Below are 14,316 nucleotides of genomic sequence, written 5' to 3' on the forward strand. Positions count from 1 at the left end.
GGACGGTTTGTGTGTAGGCTGGACAGCCTGGTGCAGCCTCCGTCTTCACAACCCGCACACACACAAACCCATGCTCACATTTACACGTACGCACACACAAAGACAGACACAGACACACACACACACTGACACCAAATATCTGAAAAAAACACAGCCAAGATGGACGTGAGGAACATGTTGCCTGCACGGGGGAGGATTTTGGAAAGAAGAGCGTGGTCAATCTGTTTGTTTCTCTGCCACATCCAAGAAGAGTGATAATTTCATTTTCTTTCATTATTTTCTCCCTTTTATTGTACTCCTAATGTCAGATTTTTAAAGCTGCTGAGGTTTATGTTTAAGAAAAGAGCATATCAGACAATGATTTTTATTTATTTTTCGACAAAATGTCAGTCGTTCTGTCTCTGTTGTTCCCACGTACTGAGACATCAAGGCAGCAAATACAGACACTGATGCCACCTGAACCTCGTACCTCTGCCTTGTCTCGCTGCATCTCCCTCCGTCTAATCATGTCTCGTAAGCCAGTTCATTTATGCAAACTCTCTCTCTCTCGTCGTGGAAGGTCACGGCTGGAGAGTCTGTGAAAAAGTATAACAGACACACATTAACCCCCATTTAATCAGGATTACAGAGAACAACCGAGCATTATTTAACACACATCACAGAGCATGGCAGCAGTAGGGAAATATGGGACACACACACACATACACACACACAAACACAAATCCAGCACAATCAATCTAATGGTGTGCATTAGTTAACTGCCAAATGTTGGGCTTTTTATGGCAGGATCACCCGTCCCTTGAAAAGATAAATACGGTGCACAGATCCCAGTAATTACAGCAATCCCCTTACAGCGCATAGAAACGCTCCTCACTCAGCAGCCTCTCTGGTGGAGTACTGTCGCCCTGTAGATTAAGTCATTTAGGACAGTTTTAGGGCAGCGGGGTGACTGACAGAAGAGGAGCTGGATGGAGAGGAGACAAAAGGACAGACAGGGGTTGTGTTAATGTGTTTTGTCTTTACAGTATTTTGGGGGGAGGGTTTGTACTTTGAAAAAAAAATATAGACACGGCACACAAAATGAAGAGATAAAGACAGTCAAATGCATGTTGACACACCTGTGATATATGTGGCTAACCCGTGCAGGGGTTGTGTCCCATAATATCATAGCCCTGTAATTGATAAATGATTCAATAGGAATTTCAGTCAACAGTCAACACATAAAGGTGCATGACCTGAGAGTGCAATAAAGAAAATAATGACAGTTTATTGTGATAAAGCCAACATGTAAGGCAACCACTGTGTCTGTGTCATAATGGGAATAATATTATTATGTATATGTGTGGGTAGAGAATATAAATACATGCACAATGTAATACAACACAATAGATTTGCTGTGCAGTTAACATGAAGGTTATTATATTCAGTTTCTGATGAGACTCTAAGTGAGGTCTGATTCATTTTTAACATTTTTAGGGCCTGTAGTTTTTGATCCTTATGTGACAATTCACAATGCATCAGTATGGTGTTTCTGTCATTATGTCCAAAAAAGAGATCTTGACATTTAATGCAATTCAATACATCAGTGTTACACACTGTCAATGCAACACCTCACTGAAACTGTTTCAACAAAACACTTACCACCTTGAGTTTTGGATTGCAATACATTAACCTGTAAAATGATACAATTTAAATCTGCTCTGGGGAGTTTCCGTGTAAATTAAGTTATGTTTACATTTGGTATTACTTAGCAAAATATTTCCTTCCTCATAAAACATTTTCTAAGCTGATTTTCTGAATATATAAAATCAGGCTTTACATCAGTGTTTGCTAGCTTGCAGTCTTCCTCTTAACTGCTTTTGCTGCCGCCATCTGTTTAGCAGTAATGGTGGCAGCACACAGTATAAACTAATGGGCGTAGCCACTGTGACATCACCTACTGGTTTGGAGCCTCGAGTTCAACATTTTGGATGTCGCCATTTTGTTTTTTTTCTGAAGCCAGAAGGGACTATATTTGGACATGATGGAGGAGCTAACTCTAACGCTAGCTACTAGCTTAGTTAGCGTGGTGCTTTACCAACACATTCTCACTCCGACCTAGTCACATATCCACATTTGGTCATGGACTTTCCATGTCCACATACGACATGCAAGGTACCCCGGGAGCATTGGCTGTGGACGTTCTGGGACACTGTGTCCAGTTCTGCCTGTTATTTGCATTGTCTTCTTTCAAAATACACTTCTGTTTTCACAGGAAATTTAATGTTTACATACAGTCTCTTTCAAAATAAATGCACTATGTCTGTACAACAACGTGAATTGACGTTTTTTTTTCCTCAGCAACAAACGCACATGGTTGGGTTTAGGCAAAAAAAGCGTATGGTTAGGTTTAGGAAAAAAGAAAAGGGTTTGGCATTAGGATCTTACAGGATGCGAACACTGCTCTCTCGGGTGAAAGTCAGTGTTTGTTGTATAGTCTTTGATAATACTAATGTTAATGCTAATTGTTGCTTGTGATAAACAGGCTTAAAACCATTAAAAAAATTTTAGGCCTCCTTACTGGAAAAACTAAACATCCTACTCCTTATAGGGTCTTTCCGTACAGCTAAATGCTGAACAACACTTTATCCGGTGACCAAAACATTACAGTTAATGTTCATGCTCTGAAGACACACTGAAATGACAACAGCTACAGCTACACCTATAGGCTGAATCACCATGATGTAGTGCTAACAACAGCAATCACTTCAGGCAGACAACTGGTAACCGATTTCAATTGCGGAAATCTGTACAAGTGGCAGACTTATTTATTTCTGTTGTCATGTTCAGCTGTAACTGTAACATTTATAAGATACAGACCTATCTAATGTTTCTGCTTATTTACTGTGCTGTGTGTGTACTGTGTGTGTAAGTGTAATGTTTGCTCAGCTTTACCTTACACCCTAACCAAGTGAGGTCGCGGTAGACCAGCAACTCCAGTGTTCTGCTGAGTAAAATTCCTGTTTTTTCCAATGGAGTCTGGTGGCTCTGAGATAATGGCTTCCATTCCCCATTGGAAAAGGCTGTCTGTCTGTCACAAGTAAAGCTATATAGGGTACACTTAAACTGGTACTTTTTTATTTTTTAGGTGGGACTTTTGTAAGTAGCCAAAACTAACCAGTTGAGGCAGCATCTGCTCAGCGCCATATGATTTTATGTATGTGATGCTGGAGTTTTCTACCTGGTAGTGATTGTAAACAAACATTGTGATTCAGTCTATACTCCACATTCCGTGAATCTGGGGTTATGCCATGGGTACTTTAGCCTATCTAACCTACACTGAACTATGGTAGCAACTTGGACGGCACCCACCTGTCACTCAAATCAGCCATGCCCTTAATTGATAGGAGACCAATACTGTTTTTTTTGTACCAGGCTATTTCTGCTGTAAAGTTTGGCATTTTAACATGAAGTGATTTGCTCTTGGAGCAAGCCTCAAGTGGCCATTTGGGGAACTACCCGAATGGCAAGCCCTGGACGTTGAAGCTTGAGTGTTAGTATTGCATATTGCATCAACTGCTCATGTGTAAGATACAAACAAAACAGAGATCCACTTTTAACAACACTGCTCCATAGCACACCCAGTGGTCAGAAACTACACAGTGTACCTTTAAAACAACCTTAATTTTTTTTTTTAGAGCTACTCAAATTTGTGTCCATTTCTTGCTGCAAAAATCACAATACTGTCATTTAAAAAAAGTCTTCTGTCTGGAAGAGACTGCTGCAGACTATGTTGGTAAATTTCTTTCCACTGTAGATCACAGAAAGTTTCGACTCCTCAGGATGCCTCGACTGTGTCTGTGCATGTGGGTCTGTGCAAGTGTGTGGAAAGGGCAGCGATGGGTGCAGTTTAGCAAAAGGAACTGAGTAAAGCCTTCAGGCCGCAGGGCGATTGATGTCCAGCGGGTGGCTGAGGAACACTAACTCACACTGTTCTCTGACTGCATCTAAAACTCTCATTAGTTTAAGTGTGTGAGAGTTCTCTGCCTCTGCACCCTTCAGACAACACAGAGAGGCAGAGGGCCAAATCCTCCTCAGATGGCTTTCACTACAGGGGAGGCAACCAGGGAGGTGAGCGTGCATGTCTGCGAGCACACAAACTTTGACACAAAAACACATTTTTACACACACATTAGCCTCTCTGCCTGCACCCTCTTCTATTTTTTCTTGCAGCATGCATGTATAACCGTGAGCATGCAGCTTAACAGCAGGGCCTAATGAGGTCTGAAATATGAGCGGTAAACATTTGTATGGACAGATGTGGATTAATGTTCATCTTTTCTTCAAGCCAGAGATTAAACCTGATTTACCGCCTAACAGGTTTTAGGTTTTTTTTTCTATTTGATTACAGAGAGAGAAATGACGAGAGGAGGTAAATGAGACACAGAGGGAAAGAGAAACAAAGGAAGAAAACGGAGTGATTGTGTCTCTTACTTATGGGGAAGTTGCCAGAAGAAGCCAGACAGTGAAAGTGGAAGGAACAAAGACAAAAAAAAATTGCAGGATTGGATGGAAGGGGAGGCAGAGGGAAGCGTCAGATGCTCCTTATTCCTGTTGTGGGCTGCTGAAGTGAAGGAGGAGAAATTTGAGTCATGGGGACGGAATCAGAAATGTCAACAGATTGAGTCAGAGCAGAGCTGGGACCGTCTGGAAGGAGAGAGTATCAACACTGACTGAGGGGCACACAAGATTTTGGGACTGTCAATGGGCTGATGGCAAAATTATTGGACATGTGTGTGGATGTGTGTGTACATGTTGCATGGGGGAGGATGTGGGATTGGCTTAGTCTGCTGTCTATAATGAATGGTTAATGTTAGTCGGGGAAAAAATGAATACGGTCACCATCTGCTCGATCTAAGTCTGCGTTCTGTGCATGTGTGTGTGTGCACATTTGTGTGTACGACAATGATGCCGGCACACACACACACACGCACACACACACAATGTGCTCTTGGAGAGGGATTTGGAAATATGGAATGGAAGAAAAGGGAGGGAGGACGAATAAGAGGAGGAAGCAGCTAACAGAAGAGAGACCTGAAAGAGACAATGAAAGTGAGAGGAAAGGAATGATATTCATGTAGGCAACATCATGTGTGTTTAGATGTAGCGCAGACGCAGATACAGGTGAGCACAAATAGGGCACAAGTCATGAATTCTGTCAGGTTTCTCAAGCACATGTAGCCCATGGCTGCAAACACACAGGCTCTGGACACATACACTAAAAACATGCACAACTCACTATAAAGGAATAGAAAGGTTTTCATTACTGATACCATAAAGGAAGATGACATCTGAAACAGGGCTGACATCCTGATATGAGAATAGATACCGTCTTAGATTTTGGATATCAATATATTGTGTAAGTGTTGTCTTTTCCTGGTTTGAAAGGCTGCATGACATAAGGCTGCAACTAAATGATTATTTCCATTGTCAATGAATCTGCTGATTATTTTCTCGATTAACTGATTAATTGTTTGTTTTATAAAATGTCAGAAAATGTTGATCAGTGTCTCCCAAAGCACAAGATGACGTCCCCAAATGCCTTGTTTTGTCAACAGCCCAAAGATATTCAGTTTACTGTCATAGAGGAGTAAAGAAACCATAAAATATTTACATTTAAGAAGCTGGAATCAGAAAATTTTGACTGTTTCTTAAAAAATTACTCAAACCAATTAATCGGTTATTAAATTAGGTGATTCATTTCATAGTTAACAACTAATTGATTAAACGCTGCAGATCTAGCATTACGGTAAAGTGATGTAATTTTCTGAACTTACGAGACTGTTTTAGATGTTATTTGATTTTTTTAACAGAAAAATCTATTAATTGAGAGAACCAATAGTCAACCCTAAAATATGATGGCAATACTGATATCAAGGTATTTGGTAAAAAATACCATGATATTTGATGTTTTTCATATCGCCCAGCCCTAATTTGAGCTACAATAGAGATTAGGAATAACTGATACATATTATAACATAATATTGCACAATTTTGTGTTGCAATATTGTGCTGACTATTGATTATTTAACCATATAAATTGTTAATGCTGCAAATACTAAAATTCTGGTATTCTACTACAATAACAAAATCAGTTGCTTTTTTAGTCCACAAGATACATTTTGCTGCAGTAAAAATGGCTGAGGTGTGATGAACAGACTGAAAACTTTATTTCATCAAATGAAAATTGACGTTGAGAAAGTTTTCCTCTGGGGACATAACTGACAGTTGAAAACAGGTATTAAATCGCAATATATCACAATATATGTAATCGCAATACTCGGCATATTGCAAACATATATATTGTATTTGTATATTGTATATTGTATCGTGACTTAAATACATAAATATCGTGATAACATTGTATCGTGGGGCCTCTGGCAATTCCCACCTCTAATATATACATCTTCAAGATTTGTGTTAACAACACAGTGCGCGCACACACACACACACACACACACACACACACACACACACACACACAAAGTGGAGGAAATATTCAGATTTTTTTACTTTGGTAAAAGCAGCAGCACCACCATGAAGGAAAATGCCATTACTAATAAAACTGCATTAATATTTTACTGAAGTGAAAGCACAGAAAAAATATCAGTTAAACTGATTTACTGTAAGTATTAAAGTAAAGTACTCATTATGCAGAATGGACCCCATCATTCTAACATTGGAGTGAAATGATTTTGTCTAAAAAGAATTGGCTGGTCGAAGTAGAACCAATTCTATATTCTATATATTATACTTTCTGTGCCATTTGATGGTTTAATCTACATCTACAACATCAGATTTAATGCACTGACTGCATGTTTTGTGTGTTTGTATGAATCTGCAAAATAAATACAGCCAAAAGGTGCATAAATATTTAGAACATGTGCATTTGTCACCCCTAATTAAAACATGAAAGTAGCCAAGGACTTGAAAATTTAAAGATATTTATACCATTAACTGATGCAGGAAAGTGACTAATTGGTGCTCAAAAATACCCCAGCATTCTTCAGAATGCTCAAAATGTTTTGTTAGAGGACCCACAACCCCCCTTGATTTTATATGTGTCCTCCCCAGTGTTGAATCGAAACTTTAGCCCTTGAATGCAGCTATTAAACTACTACTGTGCAGAAAAAGTACAGTATTTTCCTTTGACATGTAATGAGAAACAGTAGAAATATAAAGTATCATATATTGAAATAAGCTAAGTGCAGGTATGCTTAAATCCTGAGTGAGTAATAATTTTTCCACCAGTCCAAATAAATTGTGTTCTTTGTCATTTAAGGTGTTCATCATACCTACATGCCAAAGTTGAGTCTAATATACTGTATAATTGACAGTATAAAGAAGAGTTAGTGTTGAGTTATGTGAGATCTAATTAATAGTTTTGAAGGTATAAGAAGGCAAATGTTTTATCATATGAAATAAAATATATCTAAAATATAACAACCAAACATGAAGGACCTCTATACAGCTATCTATTACTAGACCACCCTTTGAATACACAGTAACAGTATTAAAGCTTTAGGGGGATTACAAGTGTTGAGGACACCGGAACAGTATCATTCCCGGCTGCGTCCACTCACACATAAACACACACGCACACACTCTCTCTCTCTCGCCCACTCGCACACCAACACAGAACAAATGCATGTCCGTTTTTTGTCTGTGAACACATCACATTTGTCTCCACAGTCTTTAAAACCCAAAAAAAAACCTCCACAGTTTTCATGCATCATCATGCTCTCGGGTAGCCATGACAGAGAAGGAGCTGCAGCACTGATAAAACATTTGTGATACATCTCGGAACACTGGGTTGATAAGTAAATACAGCCTACATCAAAAATCCTCATGTCACTATGCGCTCTGTATTATGCAGAGAGTTGCGAGCACACACACACACACACACACACACACACACACACTGCCAGGTTGTGATTAAATTCTCTGTGGCCTATGATCCGCCTCTAAATCTTTGCAATTTTCATTTTATGCAGCTTTAATATGGATCATAGTTGCTCTCAGAGTGCCCCATCTCCTAATCTGGAGCAATCTGAGCTGAGCCTGGCTGGGCCAACAGCTGACGCTAAGCCAACCAGTCACACTCAACCAGCCAGCAAGTCAGCCGCAAAGCCTCTGTGGGGTCGGCAGGCCCAAAATGCCACAAGAAAGGAGGAGATGGAAATATTTTTCAGAAATAGTTAGCAGATATTGGTTGAAGTAATAATTCATGAATGTGTTTTGTATAAAAACAACTGAGCTAAGACACGTGGTTGTCTGACACCGAAAAAAAGGAAAAATTCATGTAGCATGTTGACAATTTTGCAGAAAAAAGGAGATTTTAGTGAATAAATTATTAACAGTATTAAAGTTTAAAGATGCCACTCAGGTTGTTGCTGCTGCTGATAAATACTGTACATGCAAGGGCGTAGCTTTTGTCTCAGCATTTCGGGGACACACATATGAAGCAAGGGGTTTGGGGGTAGCATTAAACACTTAATTTCCTGCATTCTAGTGATTTTTTATGCACCGTTTTTTCCTTTTCTGCATCAATTTATGTTGTAAATGTCTACTTTAATGTTTTTATTCGGAGTGGACAAATGCTCATGTTGTAAATATTAAGAGGGATGTGTCTTCCCCCACTTACGTGCATATGCATACACATATATCTTGATGTGATTATGATGTGACTGGCACGACTGAGTGTTTGTGCAGAGGTTGACAGAGGTGGAAGGAGGGGCTGAAGTTAGTTGAGGTCGTGGAGCTGCGGTGTGTTTGGGTGCAGTACTGTGTCAGGACATATTAGACACACACACACACGTACAGTAGATTTTCTCATGATATTCAGTAGATGCAAGCACATAATCACACACACACAAACACAGATGACCCTGTTTTTCAGAGCACTGCAGAGGGAATAAGAGGATTAAGTAATTAAGGGTACACTGTTAAAAAATGTATATTAATATTGTAATGCTTAGATCCAGGAAATCCAAACCCGCAGTGCGATCTCTCTCTTGAAATTGTGTAAGTGTCAAACTATGAAAAGAGACATTTATGATATCTCTTATGTAATTTAATTGCAGAAGTGGGAGTTTGCGTGTTGTGCGTCTTGTTTCTCTCAATCTAGATTAAACTGTCATGTCAAAATACCAGCGAGTAACCAGCTGAAGTGTTGGACCAGGAGCAGGCACCCTGCTGGGACTCATGTAAATAATACTGCTGCTGATGGAGGAAAAGCCACAAACTGAGCAAAGCTAATGCTAGGCTTAACTCTCTCTCTCTGCCTCTCGCTGTCACACACACACATTTACAGTCACACACACACACACACACACGCTGCATTACATTACAAGTTTGCTTTGCCTCATCTCTTCAATGCTGAATTAACTGCAGATGAATCCAACGAGCTGGGATGATTATTTCTTCAGATAATTTTTGTCACTGGTGTTAACGAGGAGCAGAGTGAAAACGTAAGAGGGAGAGTGAACATCAGGGGAAGGGGGTCAGATCACCACCTCAGCCCCATGCTTAATCCTCCCAGTGGCAGACGGCAAGACCAGTTAGACATCAGGAAACCCTTATGGACATATTTAGAGCACTGTCTTTACCTTGGTGCCAGCATTTGTCATTAATATGAATGTGACAAATGATTAAAGCATAAAAATTATATGCTTTTTAAATAATATATGTTATAGAAAGCTGATACAGTAAGATTTTAGGTTGCTCTCAAGCCCATTTTAAAATGGAAAAAAACATGTACATTTTCAGTTTCTCTAAAAACCTATAAGTCCTCAAGATATGTCAGTGACTGTTTGCATTGTTTCACCTTTTGTGCATTGTTCATGACATAGTTTATCCGCTTGACATTTGCTCATCCATAATCTGTCTATTATCTGTCTGCGGATGTTCCTCTAACTAATCCATCTTTGTTTCACATTAAAATGTGAAAGATCCCCCTCAGTGCCAGACGCAACCCATCCAGACATCCTTCAAAACCCTACACTTTCTCTTCAAACTGTGCATCTGTGGCGACAAAACCTTTAAAAACAAGTGGTGGAATTCTACTTTTAGTGTCGACAAATCCTCAAGAAAAAGCCCAAACCAACAATTAATTGATGCTGCTGACAAGTATCACCTCTGTAGCCATAGATCTATATTTTAGTGTCAGAAGCACATTCATGAACCACACTGTGGCACTGGTGACGCATTCACTCGTAACAGTGAACACACACACGCTGTAGTTGATTTTCTCAATCCCACACAGTGCATCGTCCTGCTGCCATGAAGACTCACTTACACACCGAATCTGAAGCTGAAAATAGTCCCCCACAAATGTACTATTCAGCTATTTTAGGAAATATGTTTAGGTTTGTGTTCTAATGACCATTTTAAAGATTGACGTCTTCAGTAGTGTTTGTCATAGACGGGGTATAGGACGTCAAACAATTTTGATACACAGCCTAAAACATTGCTGGTTTATCTTTTTATGGATTTAATAGAATATTGCAGCTACTGCCTTTAAAATCTTGACAACCAGTGTCATTATCAAACCCACGTTTTGTCTGTTTGCAAAAACACTGGCCCTTCTGCTCCCAACTCCAGTCACACAAACTGAAGCACAAATACAGTGCATTCAGGAAGCTTTGAGATACGTTCACTTTTTTCCACATTTTGTGTTGCAGTCTTCAGCTAAAATACTTAAAAAACATTCAACACCACATAATGATGAAGCGAAAACAGGATTTCAGATTTTTTTGCAGATTTATTGTAAAGAAAAAAATGTAATATCACAATGACACATGGATTCAGACCCTTAACAGGGATTTGGGGATTTCTGCAGATCCGCTCTTGTTCCGTCAGGTTGGATGGGGACAGCCGGTGGACGGTTATTCTAAGGTCTCTCCAGAGATGTTCGATTGAGTTTGAGCTCCAGGACATTCACAGATGTGTCCCCAAGCCACTCCTGCATTGTCTCAACTATGTGCTCAGGGTCATTGTCCACTCAGAAGGCGAGCCTTTGGCAGAGTTTGAGGTCCATTAGGTTCTCTGTCACCTCTCTTACTGAGGCCTTTTTACCCCAATTACTCAGTTTTGCCAGGCCACTAGCTCTAGGAAGAGTCCTGCTTGTTCCAGACTTCCTCATTTAAGAATTATGGAGGCCACTGTGCTCATGGGAATGTTTTTGTAGCCTTCCCTAGATCTATGCCTGAATGCAATCCTGTATCTGAGATCTGCAGGGCAGTTTGACATGCACTGTAAGCTGTGAGATCTTAGAGGCCGTTTACACGTACACAGTGATTTTGATAAACGGAGACATCTTCCTTCGTTTGTGCCCTTCGTTTACACGCAAACGGAGATTTCTCCTCTGAAAACGAGTCTTTCTAAAAACTCCGGCCAGAGTGGAGATTTTGGAAAACTCCGGTTGCGCGTTTGCATGTAAACTGAGATAAACACAGATAAACGGAGTTATAGGCAGCCCACGTCACAGTATGCGCCGGAACTTGCGCCTGTGTAAAAAGTGCGACCTATGTTGCTATGGTGACAATGGATACATGGAAGGCTTGAGCTTCTCGTTACACTGCCACCTACAGGTTTGGCATGCTCTTGTGTGTATATACACGGGTAAGTGTAAACGAAGATCTTTTTGAAAACGGAGACGGTGAAATGTCCGTTTATGAAAATAGCCGGCAACGTGTAAACGGCCTCTTATATAGACAGGTGTGTCCTTTTCCAAATCAGGTCCAATCAGTTGGATTTACTGCAGGTGGACTCCAATCAAGCTATTGAAACACCTCACACATGATTAAGAGGAATGGGAGGCACCTGAGCTTAATTTCAAGTGTCACAGCAAATGGTCTGAATCCTTAAATCAGTGTGATATTTCACTTTCTCCTTTTTAATGAATTTGCAGAATTTCACTTCGTATTTGTAGGGTATTAAGTGTAGTCTGATGAGGGGAAATTTGAAAAAAAAAAAAAAATTCAAGCATCAGGGTGCAACATGACAAATATGCAGATGTCTGAATATTCTCTGGATGTATATATTACATCACTTATTACTCAAGAACAAAGGGAAAAAGGGCACAAATATTTCCTGCCATAAACTGCACCACAGTGCTTTGTGGCATACCAGCAGTATGGTTTAAATGCCAACAAACTTGTCCCTCTGTGTGCTGAGACATTAAGGTCGCTGTCTGCCTGTCAGGAAGTGCAGGTTCACCTCAGTGAACATGATTAAATCACACAATAACCTCCTTCCTCTTATCAAATCCTCTTAAGCAGGCTGTATTACATATCTGCCAAACAAAGAAAACTCAATCAGAACAATCAACCAAGCCAGGCCAAGCCCACCCTACCAGCTTGTCTGATCCCATTGCCGTGATTAAAATGAAAATGGAGCCGGGACATTACCAGAAATCCCATGTTCACCTTATAAGGAAGATCAGAAGTATGCATGTGTGTGTGTGTGTGTGTGTGTGTGTGTGTGTGTGTGCGCACACACACGTGCACAAAAAGGGGATAATATAAATGTGTCCTGTGTAATTCCCTGGCTTGGATCACAAAACACTGTTCTTATTGTTTGCAATATTAAAAGAAGAAAGATTATGATTGATGGGATTGGATTAGTAATATTTAGCATTTCCATTCTCAAAAAGTAATAAATTAATTTGTTTATGAGCACCGTGTATTCAGGAAAACATGTTTTTATTGTGATGCACAACAGCACGGAAGCACCTGTACAGCAGTTGGTGAAACTCATAACATCACACAGAGTGCTGCTGGATTTTTCTGGTTGTTCACAAGTCAGGCAGTAAAGTACTGGTTTTAAAATATGAAATACAAATATATTCATGCTCCATAGCCATAGTTATTTCCATTATTGATTAATGTGCCAATTATTAGTTACAGAAAATAGTAAAAGAAAATGCCTGGTACAACTCGCCACATCCCAAGGGAATGTCTTCAAACATCTTATTTGTCCAACAAACCATCCAAAACCCGAAAATATTCAATTTACTATCATGTGTGACAAAGAGATGCATCACATCTTGGTGAGACCAGCATTACAAATAACCAGCATTAATACAATTATCAAAAAAGTTGCCAATTAAATTTCTGTTGATCGACTTATTGACTGTTTGTTGTTCCAAGTATGCGATGGCTTCCATTTTTTCACAGTATGAAATCAACTTGAGCACGCTTGAAACTTAAATTGGACAATCCATCACATTTTGTCACCTTTATTTATAACTACAATCCGGTAATAACTCATATTTGCAGGAATCAATGAACAACTAAATCAAAACCACATAATGCTGATTTTGATATAATGGCAGATATACAATATAATGTTTTCTTTAATTTATAATCACCTGAAATTAAGAATCGCTATGTTGTCGTTACCTTAGAATGAGCTGTTTATATTTACATAGGGAGCAGGTCCTCATTCACAGAGATCGCCATGTTGCACTGCCATGTTTCTACAGTAGCCCAGAGCAAACAAACCAACCACTGGCTGTAGATAAGGCCATTCACGTTTTCACATCTGCCACCATAGTTAAAAGGCCCTTCATGACAAGCCAAACAGCATTGTGAAAACACTTATTTTTAATGTGAAACTGCTTTATTCAGTGTTTTTACCAGTTTAAATCACTGGCTATGTTTGCTTTGGAGAGGAAGAGACCTCTGTGGATAATTTGGCCTGGTAAAAAAACCCATGAACATCTGGTTCTTAGGTTATCAGAGAGAAAAAGTGAACACACATTAGCAAGTGCTAGGCTAGCGGCCTGACTCCGACATGCCAAACAGCATTGGCAAAACACTGATTTGTAACGTGAAACTGCTTTATTCAAACTTTTTACCAGTTTAAATCAGTGGATCCATTTGTTTGGAAAAGGGAGGAGAGCTCTGCTGACTCGTGATAAAAACCTCCTGAATGTCTGGATCAGAAATCAGGTGAGAACACATTAGTTAGTGCTGGGCTAGCGACTTGCCAATCAGCGTAAGAGAAACACTGATTTTGAATGTAACACTGCTTAATTTCGAGTTTTTACTGGTTTTAATCACCTGGTTCATTTGTTTTTGAGAGGAAGAGACCTCTGCGGATGATTCGGCTCGAGGTAAAAACCTCCAGAACAAGATCACTTAAGGATTACAGCCTTGAGAAATTTCAGCTGTTTTGCAAGCTGCAATCCTCCCTGTTAGATGCCACTAAATCTTACACACTCTTCCTTTAAAAAAGTATGAATTTTAAACAAGTTTCAAGTCTCTACAAAGA

General features: G+C 39.6%; 1 long non-coding RNA gene across 1 annotated transcript in view; it reads right to left on the reverse strand.

Annotated features, from left to right (window-relative positions):
- Positions 1–290: 290 nt before the first annotated feature.
- Positions 291–14,316, reverse strand: part of LOC117257848 (uncharacterized) — a 31,549-nt gene continuing 17,523 nt past the window's right edge. Inside the window, exons 3-4 of the long non-coding RNA XR_004501734.1 lie at positions 853–964; positions 291–575 (exon numbers count right to left, since the gene is read on the reverse strand). This is a non-coding gene — a long non-coding RNA (uncharacterized LOC117257848). The remainder of the gene's footprint in view (positions 576–852; positions 965–14,316) is intronic.

This window comes from Epinephelus lanceolatus, chromosome 8, assembly GCF_041903045.1.
Source record: "Epinephelus lanceolatus isolate andai-2023 chromosome 8, ASM4190304v1, whole genome shotgun sequence".
NCBI classification, from domain to species: domain Eukaryota; kingdom Metazoa; phylum Chordata; class Actinopteri; order Perciformes; family Serranidae; genus Epinephelus; species Epinephelus lanceolatus.